The 12,488-nt window shown below is 39.0% G+C and overlaps 1 non-coding gene across 1 annotated transcript; it reads left to right on the top strand.

The window, feature by feature from the left end:
• Positions 1–2,876: 2,876 nt before the first annotated feature.
• LOC148999068 (small nucleolar RNA R71) lies at positions 2,877–2,983 on the top strand. The gene has a single exon (XR_016171036.1). It is a non-coding gene; the product is annotated as a small nucleolar RNA R71 (small nucleolar RNA).
• The last annotated feature ends 9,505 nt before the right edge of the window (positions 2,984–12,488 follow it).

Below are 12,488 nucleotides of genomic sequence, written 5' to 3'. Positions count from 1 at the left end.
CACATAGACAGTGATGCGAGAGTTCTTTTCAATAATCTCATTCCTAAGAGTTTCGATCAAGTCACCTCGATTCCTGAGTCGGAGTGCCCTGTCTAGTTCCAAGGAATTCAACTTTTACTTTCTACTCTTTTTTTTTTTTTTTTTTTTTTTTTTTTTTTGTCATGCCATACACAAACTTGATCTCAACTTCTAGCCAAAAAAACAAGGACCCACAAAACTCATAGATGGTCCAATGCTTTAAGTTAAAGGCCTTTTATTTTTCTAAAGTAAGTCTCATCTCAACATACATACAAGTTACCTTCCTCTCAATAGGGTTTTTATGTGTTCACGATGGGTACCAAAATCACTCTCATTTCACACATCATAGCAATTGAAAGAGTATGTACACTAACCAAAAGTCAAAGTTAAAATCTACAAAGAAGCTATACCCCCCCCCTACACTTAAGTAATGCAATGTCCTCATTGCATGCGTGAAAAGAAGAATAAGGGCAAGGCAATAGAGGGTATACCTTTCAGTCAAGATGTATTTATCATGGGAAGCTTTTGTCTTATCTTCAATAACAATGTATGATGGGGAAGGCACTCCAAATAAGAAAAACCATGAATAGAAAACTCATCCCTAAAGACTTTGATATTTGTGATAGACCAACCCAATGCTTCTCTATTATCATTCAACAGTGTGATCAACTCTTCTGCTTTGTCATAAGTTAAATCAGAAACAACAATGACAGGAAGAATATTTTCTTGTTCCAATAAAGCATACTTAAAATTAAAAGGCAACTCTTTCAATTCTAGCTGGGGGGGTTCAATTATTGAGGGCTTGGGAGTGGAGATAGAGATGGATAGATGTTCAATAGGCTCCAAAGGTGTGTAAAAATTTAAGACTTCAGAAAAGAAAAAAAAAAGTTTCACTATCATCATCCAACATATCCATACATTCTTGAAATTCAGAATCAGAATCAATCTCAAAGTTGGTAATCAAATCATTAGGAAAATCCAAAGACTCCTCAAGCATATTGATCTCTTCTTCTATTTGTGGTTGTTTCCCTATCCTAAACATATTAAACTCCACAGTTCGATTTCCAAAAGACAATCGTAAGAGACCATTTTGACAATTGATTAATGCATTACTAGTAGCCAAAAATAGTCTTCCTAGAATTATTGGGATTTCATCTTTGATTGAAAAATGTTTAGTATCTAGCACAATGAAATCAACTGGAAAAATAAATTCTCCCACCTTCAGTTAAACATCTTCAACCATCCCTTTAGGAATCTTAATTGACCTATCTGCCAACTGAAGAGTAGTTCTAGTTGCTTTCAATTCTCCCAATCCTAGTTGCTTATAAACATGGTAAGGCAAAATATTCACACTTGCACCAAGATCAAGTAAAGCATGTTCAATGTGTGTATTGCCTATGACACAAATTATGGTAGGGCTCCCTGAATCCTTATACTTGGCTGCTACAGGTTGAGTAATAATGGAACTGATGTTACCTGCCAAGAATGCCTTTTTGGGAACACTAGTGATTCTTTTATAAGTGCATAAATCTTTCAACACTTTCGCATTGGCGGGGATCTGGGATATAGCATCTAAAAGAGGGATATTCACTTCTACCTTTTGAAGACATCAAAAAATTTCTCCATAGTTGCAGTCTTCTTAACAAGACAGTTGGGATAAGGGGCCTTAGGAACATAAAGACTCTCATTTGAAATTTTCTCTTTTCTCATAGTTTCAGCTAGTGGTTCAGCAAACTTAGGTACTACTACAGTAATTGCCTCATCCTCAACTTCTATAGGTTTCTCAGACAAACCCTCATTAGGAGATACTTGAACATTCTCCTCATCGCAGTAGTCACTAATCTTACTCTTTTCATTAATATGTGACTCACCTGTTAAATACCCTTTCCCACTTCTCAATGCAGACACAGAATTAATTGAAGCTAAAGAAAAAGGGGAGGATTCAACTTGGTTGACTTGATTTGGTAAATTTGATGGTCTTTGTTGAATTTGAATCCTAGGATTTAACTCAGGTTGGCTAGGCATTTTACCTTTTTCTCACTCAGACAAAGCATTTGTAAGAGTGGAAATTTATTTTTCCATATTATGCCTAAAAGTCATGAAGGTGCTGGAAAGTACTATATTATTTTCTAAATAGAAAGACGAGAAAACTCTGGATTATTACCTCTATTGAAACCAGATGATTATTGATTTTGTGCAATGAGAGGCATATGTGGCACAATAGGTGGATTGGCAGGCCTAGCTAAATTGGCATTCTGAAAATTAGGGGCTTGAGGGAACTGGATATTTTGATTATGAGAAAATTGTGCACTTTGTTTTTTAGGGGCACCAAATTGATTTTGTTTGGAACAATTGCTTAATCTTAATTTTGGTTTTGCCCTTGAGACCATGAAAAGTTAGGATGATTCTTCCACCCAGGATTGTACGTGTTACTGTACGGGTTTGGAAACATCGCATTGACATTTTCATGTTGGCCTCCAGAATAGCTAGGACATTCCTCAATTACATATGTAGGAGACTGACAACATGCACACATAGCAATAGATTTATCAATAAAATGTGCTTGACTTGGTGATGGTGGTGCAGCTTTAACTACCAAAGTCTCTAACTTTTTCAAAAGACTATCTATTTGTGCTTCCTTATGAACTTGGCTATCAACAAAATATCCCCTACTAGTCCTTTCAGATTCTTGGGTTGACTCCCATTCTCTAGTTCTATCTGCTAGGTCTAAAAGAAATTCCCAAGCTTCGGAATCATCAATGAACAATGTAAATCCTGTGGGGCACATAGATTCCAAAAGTTGTTTTGTTTGATAATCGATACCCTCATAAATTATTTGGCATAAACGCCATAATTTTATACCATGGTGAGGGCATTCTTGGAGAAGGCTTTGGAACCTCTCCATTACCTTAGCAAAGGATTCATTGGGTTTCTGACGAAATTGAAGAATATCATTTCTTATTTTATTTGTCTTAGAGAAAGGAAAGAATTTCTTCAAGAATAAGACAGTAAATTGTTCCCATGTGGTAATGCTATCCCTAGGTAAGTTATAAAGCCACTTTTTGGCTTGATCCTTTAATGCAAATCTAATGAACTGTAGTTTTACGGCATCATTAGTGAGTTGTTGTACCTTCATAAGGACACAAACCTCCTCAAACTCCCTAAGGAACAAATATGCATCTTGATTAGATAACCCAAACTGGGGTAACATAGACAAATAATGAGATTTAAGTTCAAAATTATTATCCCTCACATCAGGTAAACGTATACAGGAGGGTTGTGCAGATCGAGCTGGATAAAATCTATCTCTAAGACTCTTAGGTAGAGGTAGGTCTACCATGGTCTCGGACAATTCTATTTGTAGAATCATGAGTCCAAACACACATGCACTAACCACCTAATGCAATTAATGGCTCTTATGAAATAATGAGTTTTTTTTTTTAATAAAGTAACTAAAGAATAAAAGAAAAGAAAATAACAAAAACAAAAGGGAAAACAATGATTCCAAAACCGTAAGGTTGCCGTATAGCTGAACGCTGTATAGGTTTGACAGCAAAGGAATTCGTATAGTCTTTGGAGCCACTTACAATCGAATCCTAGAAATTCTGCAGTAGAGTGGGAACTACTATACGTTTTTGTTTCTACTCAAGTTAAGAGTAATATCTTTGAATTTTTATTTATTTATTTATTTTTAAAACACTTTGATTTACCTAAGATGAGAAAACTAAAGTGGACTAATACCTCCCTGGCAACAGCACCAAAAACTTGTTTGTGAAATTAAAAGTAACCGCAAGCGCACAGTATGGTGTAGCTAACGGGTCGATCTCAAGGAGATATGCCACTTTAGAATTAACTTCTTAATAATAATGCGAGAGTGCAATGATTAAAATTTGTTAATTACTTAATTAAACTAAACGAATGGTCCTAATCCATACATCTAATGCAATCGAATTTAAACAAAAATTAAAGCAAACATAATTAGCACATAATTAATAAAGTCAGAAAAATAAATGCTGAAAGTAAATTGCAGAAAGTAAATAACAGAGTAATAAAAGGAAAGGGAAACCTTAACCAAAGAGAGGCACGACTGTAGGCATCTTTGATTAAGGACCCAGGGGAAGGGAGAACAATAAATAAATGCTAAAAGTAAATCTTAAGTTAAGAATATGGGGGGGTAGATAGAAGCGGGAATGGAGGGAGTAGAGAAGATTATTTAAAAATGTTACTTACTTGCGAATTAAACAAACGATTTGAATGTCAACCAATCCTAACAACCAAATCTAGATCTAGAATGATCTAGATCTGCAGTTGTTAGACCTAGAGAAAAACGAATCTTAAAACTTGAAACTTGAAGTTGAGTTGCATTACATAGATAAATTAAACCTAAACATTCAATCTAGAAATTTAAATCTCACAAATGCAAGCAAAGAAAACTAGAGAAAGCCTAAATAAATTGAAGAGAGGAGAAAGAGTGCTTCTACTAAGCTCTAAAAAAACTTTCTCTTTTGATGGAGTATGCTCTCATTTTATAGAGTTTACATGAGATATGAATCTTAACAGAATTTGAATCAAACTTAGGGTTCCTATTTGACTCAGCCAATTAGGGTTTTGATTTACTAATTGGACTGACTTAGAGAGATCAGATGCATAATTCCACCGTTGGATTTGAGTTTTAAGAAGTCGTGAAGCTCTCCTCCAAAATTCAGCACGATCGGACATCAGATGACCGTTTGATGAAGGGCTTGATCGAAACTGGACAGAGACATTCAAAAACGGGATTTTTGCCTATTCATTCTCTAAATATAATACTTTTTCCTCTTTTTCTTTCTTTAATCAAATCCCAAATAGGAAATAAGATATTGAAGTATGCAAGGACTCTTTTTTCCATTTGGACTCTCTCAATAATATATTTGTAGATTTGATTGATGATTTATAATCTTAGCCGTAGATCAAATTTTCCTTCTTTATCTCTTTAATATTTCGGAGTTGGCCCATAATCATATCTCTAGCCCATCATGCTCCAGATCAGGCCCATTTTCGCATTTGAGAATTTGAATGGACCTCTTGACATGTAAAATTGCATTATTCATACCCAAAACTCCAAATATTTGCTTAAATCTTGAAAAGTCCTAAAATCTGCAAAAACAATATAAAACCCAAAGTAGCTCCACTTTAAGTGTGTAAAATGCATGCTTTATGCCCTAAGATTTCACACATAAATGTGCTCATCAAAATACTTAACAGCAGAAGATGAGAAGAAAAACACAACCAAAAAAGCCAAATTACTAATAGAAAGAAAACAAAGGAGGTTGGAGTGCCAGTGTCATCCCCCAAAGGGTGCTTTTTATATCATGCAAATTTACAATCATATCATACTATCAATATCATACATCTAATAAAAGTAGAATCTCAATTCAGTTATGGTAGCCCTTCCACCATAACAACTACATTTTCCTCATTAAACATACCATACAAACCACCCCTATGTAATTCGATTATCACACCGCCAGTGAAATGTCCCATCTATAGTTAAGAGATTTTCTCAAGAGGTTCACCACTTCAACTAACACCCTCTCACCCAAACCTTATATATCTTTACCAACCTCCCTTATTTCTCCTCTATAAATATTATGTATAACCAAAAAAAAGTCCTTCAACTAATCTCATCTTCAGACAGTTGCAGCTTCCTTTCTAAATCTGCACAGACCTCCAAGTATGGGACTCCATCATCAACATCCATGGGTTCAAAGTCAAACACCATGTCTTCTACTAAGATGGCCCATAGTTGGCTTCTTCCTTTACTCCGGGTCTTTGGACCTAAAAACAACCGGGTTTCTGAGTCAAGGTTAGGGTTAGGTTAGGGTTGGATTTCCCAGTAAGGGGTGGTCATAGTAGAGGAAGATCAAATGGGAGAATGGAGGGGTCTAGCAAGTCAAGGGGTCACTCAAAGTCTTTTGGTCGCAAAGTAACTTGTTACTGTTGCAAAGAGGAAGGTCATATAAGGAAAGATTTTCTAAGACGTAAGGAGGATAGGAAAAGGAAGGACGGGGAGAGTGATGAATCATCTATTGCTGTCTTATTGAGCGATGATGGAGGAGATGATGTCCTTCTGACTTCATCATCAGGTTTGAATACTTCGATTGGATTTTAGATTCGGGTGTTCTTTTCACATGTGTTCAGTCAGGAATTAGTTTGCTACATATCATGCTTGTGAAGGTGGTACAGTCAAGATGGCAAATAATGTGGAAAGCAAGGTTGTCAGAGTTGGGACTATGCGGATTTGCATGTTTGATGGGATTGTGCGAACTTTGACTGGGGTTAGACATGTACCAGATCTAAGGAAGAGTCTGATTTCATTGAGTACTCTAGATTCTAAAGGTTTCAGATGGTCATCTGAAGGTGGAGTTCTCAAGGTTTCAAGGGGATCAATGGTTGTGATGCGGGGAAAGATGATTGGTAAGTTGTATAGGATTGCAGGGAATATTGAAACAGGTGGAGCTCCAGTTGACACTTTGGGAAGGGGTACAGGTAGACAGAATTTGCAGGTTGTTCAGGTGCAAAACAAGGGCAAATTTGGAAGGAAGCGAGTGACTTTCACTTTGGATTTGGTGAGTGGCAGTGATCTCTCGGAGCCAGCTGTGACAGGAGAGATGGAGCCACGTCACGTCATATAGCGGCGAGCTGTACGAGACACCCCAGTTGGAGGGTGTGCGCCATGCTGGTTTAGTGAGGGCGGTACAAAAGCATCCCTGGAGGGGATGTGGGCCATGCGGTAAGGTGTGGTGGATACATAGAGACTGGTGATTGCAAAGAGACATCATCAACAGTTTTTCTTCAAGGTGGTTTGCAGAATTCAAGCCAAGGTGGAGATTGTTGGGTTTGGGTGTCTTGTAATCTCTAGGTCCATGTAATTATGGTTTTGGCTGTATTTGTAATTGAAACAGGGTTTGGGTCAATTACTAGTATTGGGGTAAACTTGTAATTACATTGGGATTAGGGTTTTAGGTTTCCCTATAAATAGTCTCTGTGGGATAACTTAGGAGACACGGAAGCAAAGGGTAATACTTTCTGGGTGTGAGAGTAGTGTGAGGTTTCCTAAAAATAGTGAAACTCTTTTTCTCTCTGGTTGACGTAGGCAGGGTTTTGCCAAACCACGTTAAATTCCCTTGTGTGCTATGCTTGTGTTCTTCTCTGTTCGTGGTTGTGCATCCATTATCCTTAACACTTGCTTTAACAAGTTTCTCTGTTTCTCATTTATTGAAGGAGTTTCAGTTTTGGTGAGGGTTTTGATTTTGGGTTTGTTGTTCTTGAATTTATCTTCGTTTCTAAAAAGAGGTGCCATTAGATTTTTCACTACTAATATTTGTTAAAAGACAAGACAAATGGCCTGCAGAATTGATCCTCCTATGTCAATTGATTAGGAGAAGGAATTGACATGAATGGCATTGGACCAGTAGTTGAAAAATGTTGCCGAGAGCTAGTAGAACTAATACTTTGGTAAACCCCATTCTTTCTTAAAGATCAAAGTTGGTTCCACTAGAAACAATACATAAAGTGAAAATTAATATATAAAAATGAACAGAGCAGTTTTTTGGGGGGTATTCCTAACAGAGCAGTTCTCTTCCTAAGAAAAGTAATTTGAAGCATTTTCAACTCTTGGCTTGTGGGATATTTGTATTGATAAAAAGGTAAGTTCGAGTCCACATCCTTTGCCTGCAAGGGAAGAGGATTGTGCACCTCTACAGTTTCTAATTACACAGTTAGAAGAGTTAGAAAGGTAGAGGTTTCAAACTAAGTTTACTAACTGAAATTTGAAGGTGTGGTTCAAAAGCTAGTAGCAATTTCATGCCTAAATCAAATAGTGATGAAACACTATCATTGCAATGCTCGATTGATAATTTTGTGGGTGTGGGTAGAAATATAGGTTTATGTAATTGTGAGTTTGTGTGCTGTAAAATGTTTGATGTAGAAGAATAAATTAGTTTTGTTGACTCTAAAATCCATCATTCATCATCTCTTCTTGTTGATCTCTACATTCTTGAAAGTTTCAGAGACTGATAGTGTGAGTACTCTGCAAACTACAAGACATTTTTTTGAGAATCAACAATAGTATTGAATGTTCATTAGAAAAAGAAATTAGAATAGAATGTGACCTTAAAAGATGTTTATGAGTTCATGACAAATTTTGTATTTTCTCTTATTATGGTCGATTAATCAATTAATTATTGGACTTATGATTGATTGTTCGAACTGTCAGATGTCAAGCCAGAATTGTCATTGCTTATTGTGCTATTCATAACTTCATCCGCGATGAGCAAATTGCGACAAAAAGTTTGAAGAATTCGGAAACCCGAATTGGATATTTGAAGAAGTAATATCGGATCATAAAAGAAAAAAAATATTTATTTTATGGCTATTTTCATAATAGGGACTCTTTTGGATTCATCCAACATGTGTTTTGTAGGTGAGAATCCTTGGCTCAAATGGAAGAGCACCTAGAAAGTTTCTAGGGTGTGATGGTTCGATTCAATCAGGATTCATGTTGTTAATTTTGTCTTTGACAAATAATGAAAACCATTTTTCTATAAATAGATGGAGCCTTTGGTGATCTTTCCTTTAGTTTTGATGTTCTTATGTGGTATTTGTATTTAGCTTAGTTTTCTTTTGGTTTTATTAAAAAAACAGAAAAAGACGTGCCGATTTTGTACTCTGACTTTGTACATACCATACAAGATTCTGTGCCAAGATGGGCCAAAGAAACGTGCCCATCAGTGACCAACCATACAAGATTTCGGTACAGATTCTGTGCCAAATTTGCCCACTTCAGCACAGAAGCATAAAAAGTGGATTCTGTGCCAAATTGGGAATTTTGGCACAGAATCGTTGCCATACAACCCCTACTGGCCGTGTCTTTCATTGTGGGAATCCTTTTTTTGGTAGAAAATTGTCGGAATCCATTGGTAGGGTTCTTTTGTATTAGCCGCTTGTACTGTACTAAAAGGTTGCCGGCATAAGACAAAAGTTTGGGAGAGTGGTTCACGCTTTCACATTCCCATGAGTGATGCTACCACAATTTGTTACATTAAGCAAGACATAGTAGGAAATTAACAAGAGAGATGACATAATCATAAATGAACATTTTGGGGCAAGCACCATTATAATGTAAACCATTTCAATGAAAGCCACTCCAACTTATCATAGATTTCAAATGTCAAGCTTCTTGGTGACAAACATCTTCCTTTACTACATTTCTTGTGAATTAACGAGTGTATGTTCTTAAAGTTAAGTCTAAAAGGGGTGAATGTAGATTGCGGTCAAAACATAAGAATACCAACTTGATATGGAGAGTTTATGATCAGACCGGGTTCATACCTGGTCCGACCCTCGACCCCAGTCGAGACGGAGAAAACCGAATCGCTCCCGAGCGAACCGGATCCGGAAGATGGCTTGCTGAAGAAGAAAGCTTATTCAGCTACAAGCGTGCCCTAATCTTACTTATGGATTAGGGTAATCACTCTGATGATGGCAGACTAAAACTGACGGCTGCGGATAATCATTATCAAAGGGATAACTATCGCATAACCTAACGGTTATCTCAGGAGTCCTCTACTAGCCCAAACTAGTAGAAGTCTATCGCTCAACGGATCTCACTGATAAGATCCAACGACTACCCGAAGAAGGCTCCAATGCATCCAACGAAGGAGATTCGAAGGTACACTCTATATAAACCTCACTACCCTACAAGGTGAGGAGAGGGGATCAATCGATCAATAAGAATACTATCTGAGACTCAGGTTCAGATACATACTAAAGACCTAAACTATCAGCGTTCTGCTATCTAGATCACCTTTCCCGTTTCTTCATTCATTAGCTTTGTGCTTCTAGCAGAGCCGTTTGTGATTAAGTTCATCAACTGACTTAGCCTTCGGAGGTGGACTCCCGACCCCAGCGGTCGGGCCACATCTGACGCTTTCGTTTTGCAGGACATCACGTGGAGATCCAAGGGCTGAGCAGATTTTGGACGCATCATTTGGCGCCGTCTGTGGGAAAGACTTGAAAAGCCATGGTGACTAGATCAGCAGCCGCTGCACAACGCAATTCCGGTGTTCGGATACACCGGGGTGAATAATCCAGATATTCCCCAGGAAAGCCAAAATCCTATCGAAGTGGATGATGGCCAGGGAGGACGTAATCCTCCTCCTGATACAATCCAAGATCAATTGGATCAGGTAAAGATTCAACTCTTGGAGGTGAGCCAAGCACTCCGCATGCTCACCAGACGAGTGGTTTTACCACAAGAGCCTGATCAACGCGATTCAGGGAGACGTGCATTGCCACGTGACCAGAGAATGGCTGAAGATCGGAATGTTGATCAGAATTTCCGTGAAGGAGACCGAGGACTTCGGAGGATCGATGATCAACCGAGGCGAGGCGATCGGTTCGACAGACGCCAAGAGAGTACAACCGATTCAAATACAAGGTTGGATACAGGGGTAAGAACTCACTCACCCACTGTCAGAAAAACCGTTCGTGATGATCGAGCAGTTCGTGACGAGAGGAACGCTCGGGAAGGACGGGCTGTTCGTGATGATCGAGTAGCACGGGATGATCGTGTTAATCGAGGTCGTGATCATATTGCTGAAGATCACCCGACCCAGTTGGTCAAGAATTGGCCAACATCAATGAGAAGTTAGGGCGGTTGGTTAAGGGAAGAATAACCGAGGATATTTACTCGGTCATTTGGAAGACTCCTTTTCTTGAGCCAATTGCGGGATATCGGTTTCCCCATAACTTCCGTTTGCCTACCTTCTCAACATTCTATGGCTCCGGAGATCCAACTGCTCACATCGGCTATTACCAATGAGACCATGGCGATTTCGGGTAATTCGATGAAATTTTATGCGGGTTTTTGGTTCATCTCTAACTAGAGCGGCACAAAAATGGTTTTCTAACCTCCCCTCTGGAAGGATCGTAAACTTTGACGAATTGGCGCGCCAATTCATAGGGCGATTCCAGTGGGATACGAGTCAAGAAAACGGAAGAAACCTTATTTCTTGTCAAACAAGGAAAGAACGAATCGATCAGAGAGTTTCTGAAAAGATTCAACAAAGTGACGATGGAGATAGAAAACTTGGATGAACAAGTAGCCAGAACCGCTCTATTCACAGGACTCACTAACCGGAAACTCCTGGAGTTATTACTACGGGATATACCCACGACTTATGCTTGAGTTGGTACAGAGATGCCGAAACGGGCTGAAGTCATGGAGATTCTAGATGCACGCCAAGGAGATAATAAAGTCTCCAATAAGGAACAAAAGGCTCCTGAGCAGAAGAAGAAGCCAAAGAAGAATGTTCGTGATCGGGTTGGAAAATCCCAGCCTTGGCGCCAAAGATCCCCCGGTAGAAGTGAGTACACTCCATTGAATGCTCCTCGGGTTGATATTTTGAATATCCTCAAAAGAAAAAATATTTTGAAGTGGCCGCCTAAAATTCTTTTGAAACCCGGAGAGCAGCGAGGATCGGGAAAAGTATTGCCGATTCCACAAGGACTATGGTCATTACACTAATGATTGTCGTCATCCCAAGGCGGATATTGAGAGATTGATATCTCGGGGACATCTGTCCGATTTGTTAGCGAGGAGAAGGGAGGAGCCACGTGGGCCACGTGCGGCTGCTCCAAAGAGGGATCGTTCGGTTAGTTCAGAACGATCGAGGGAGGCCCCAAAGTTTAAAAAAGGCAAGGAGCTGATTGAAGCTGCTACTCGGTCACCGATCCTTACCATCTTCGGGGGACCAGAGCCCGAATCATTCCGAAGTCTGAAAACAAAATCCAAATTTGTTGGAGCCGAGAGGCGCGAAGCGGAAGAAGGCTGAATGGTGAAGATTCTATCACCTTTAGCGAAGAAGACAAAAGAGACGTTTGTTTACCTCATGATGATGCTATAGTCATCAAGGTAGAGATTGCACGGCGGGAAGTGCATAGAGTATTAATTGATACAGGGTCTGCAGCTGACCTAATTTCCTACGAAGTGTATCAAAAATTGAAGGTGGATCAGGACTTGATGAAACCTTCATCTACACACCTATATGGCTTTGCGGGGTCATCTGCGATGGCGAAGGATCGGTTCAGTTGGATTTATCCATTGGAAGTTTTCCTAAGGAAACAACTGTCCGAATCAATTTTTTGGTGGTTCGAGAACTACCAGCCTATAATATGATTCTTGGGCGACCATCTTTATTCAAAATAGGTGCTATTGTTTCGACAAAACACCTGAAGATAAAATTCCCGACTGATATGGGAATTGGTCAAGTCTCCTCTGACCAGAAGATTTCTCGGCAGTGTTATGTTGCCTATTTAAAAGACAAGGAGGGTCCAAGGAAGGTTACTGCCCTCCCCATAGAAGTTCGAGATGATCGGGAAGAGACAGAGATGCAAAGGCCCGAATCAGTGGAGAAACTGGAGCAAAT

This window comes from Hakea prostrata, unplaced genomic scaffold (assembly GCF_041222555.1).
Source record: "Hakea prostrata isolate BN-2017 unplaced genomic scaffold, UWA_Hpros_2 contig_50, whole genome shotgun sequence".
NCBI classification, from domain to species: Eukaryota; Viridiplantae; Streptophyta; class Magnoliopsida; order Proteales; family Proteaceae; genus Hakea; species Hakea prostrata.
The sequence above is the reverse complement of the archived record's forward strand: the minus strand, read 5'-3'. Positions and strand labels throughout refer to the sequence as shown.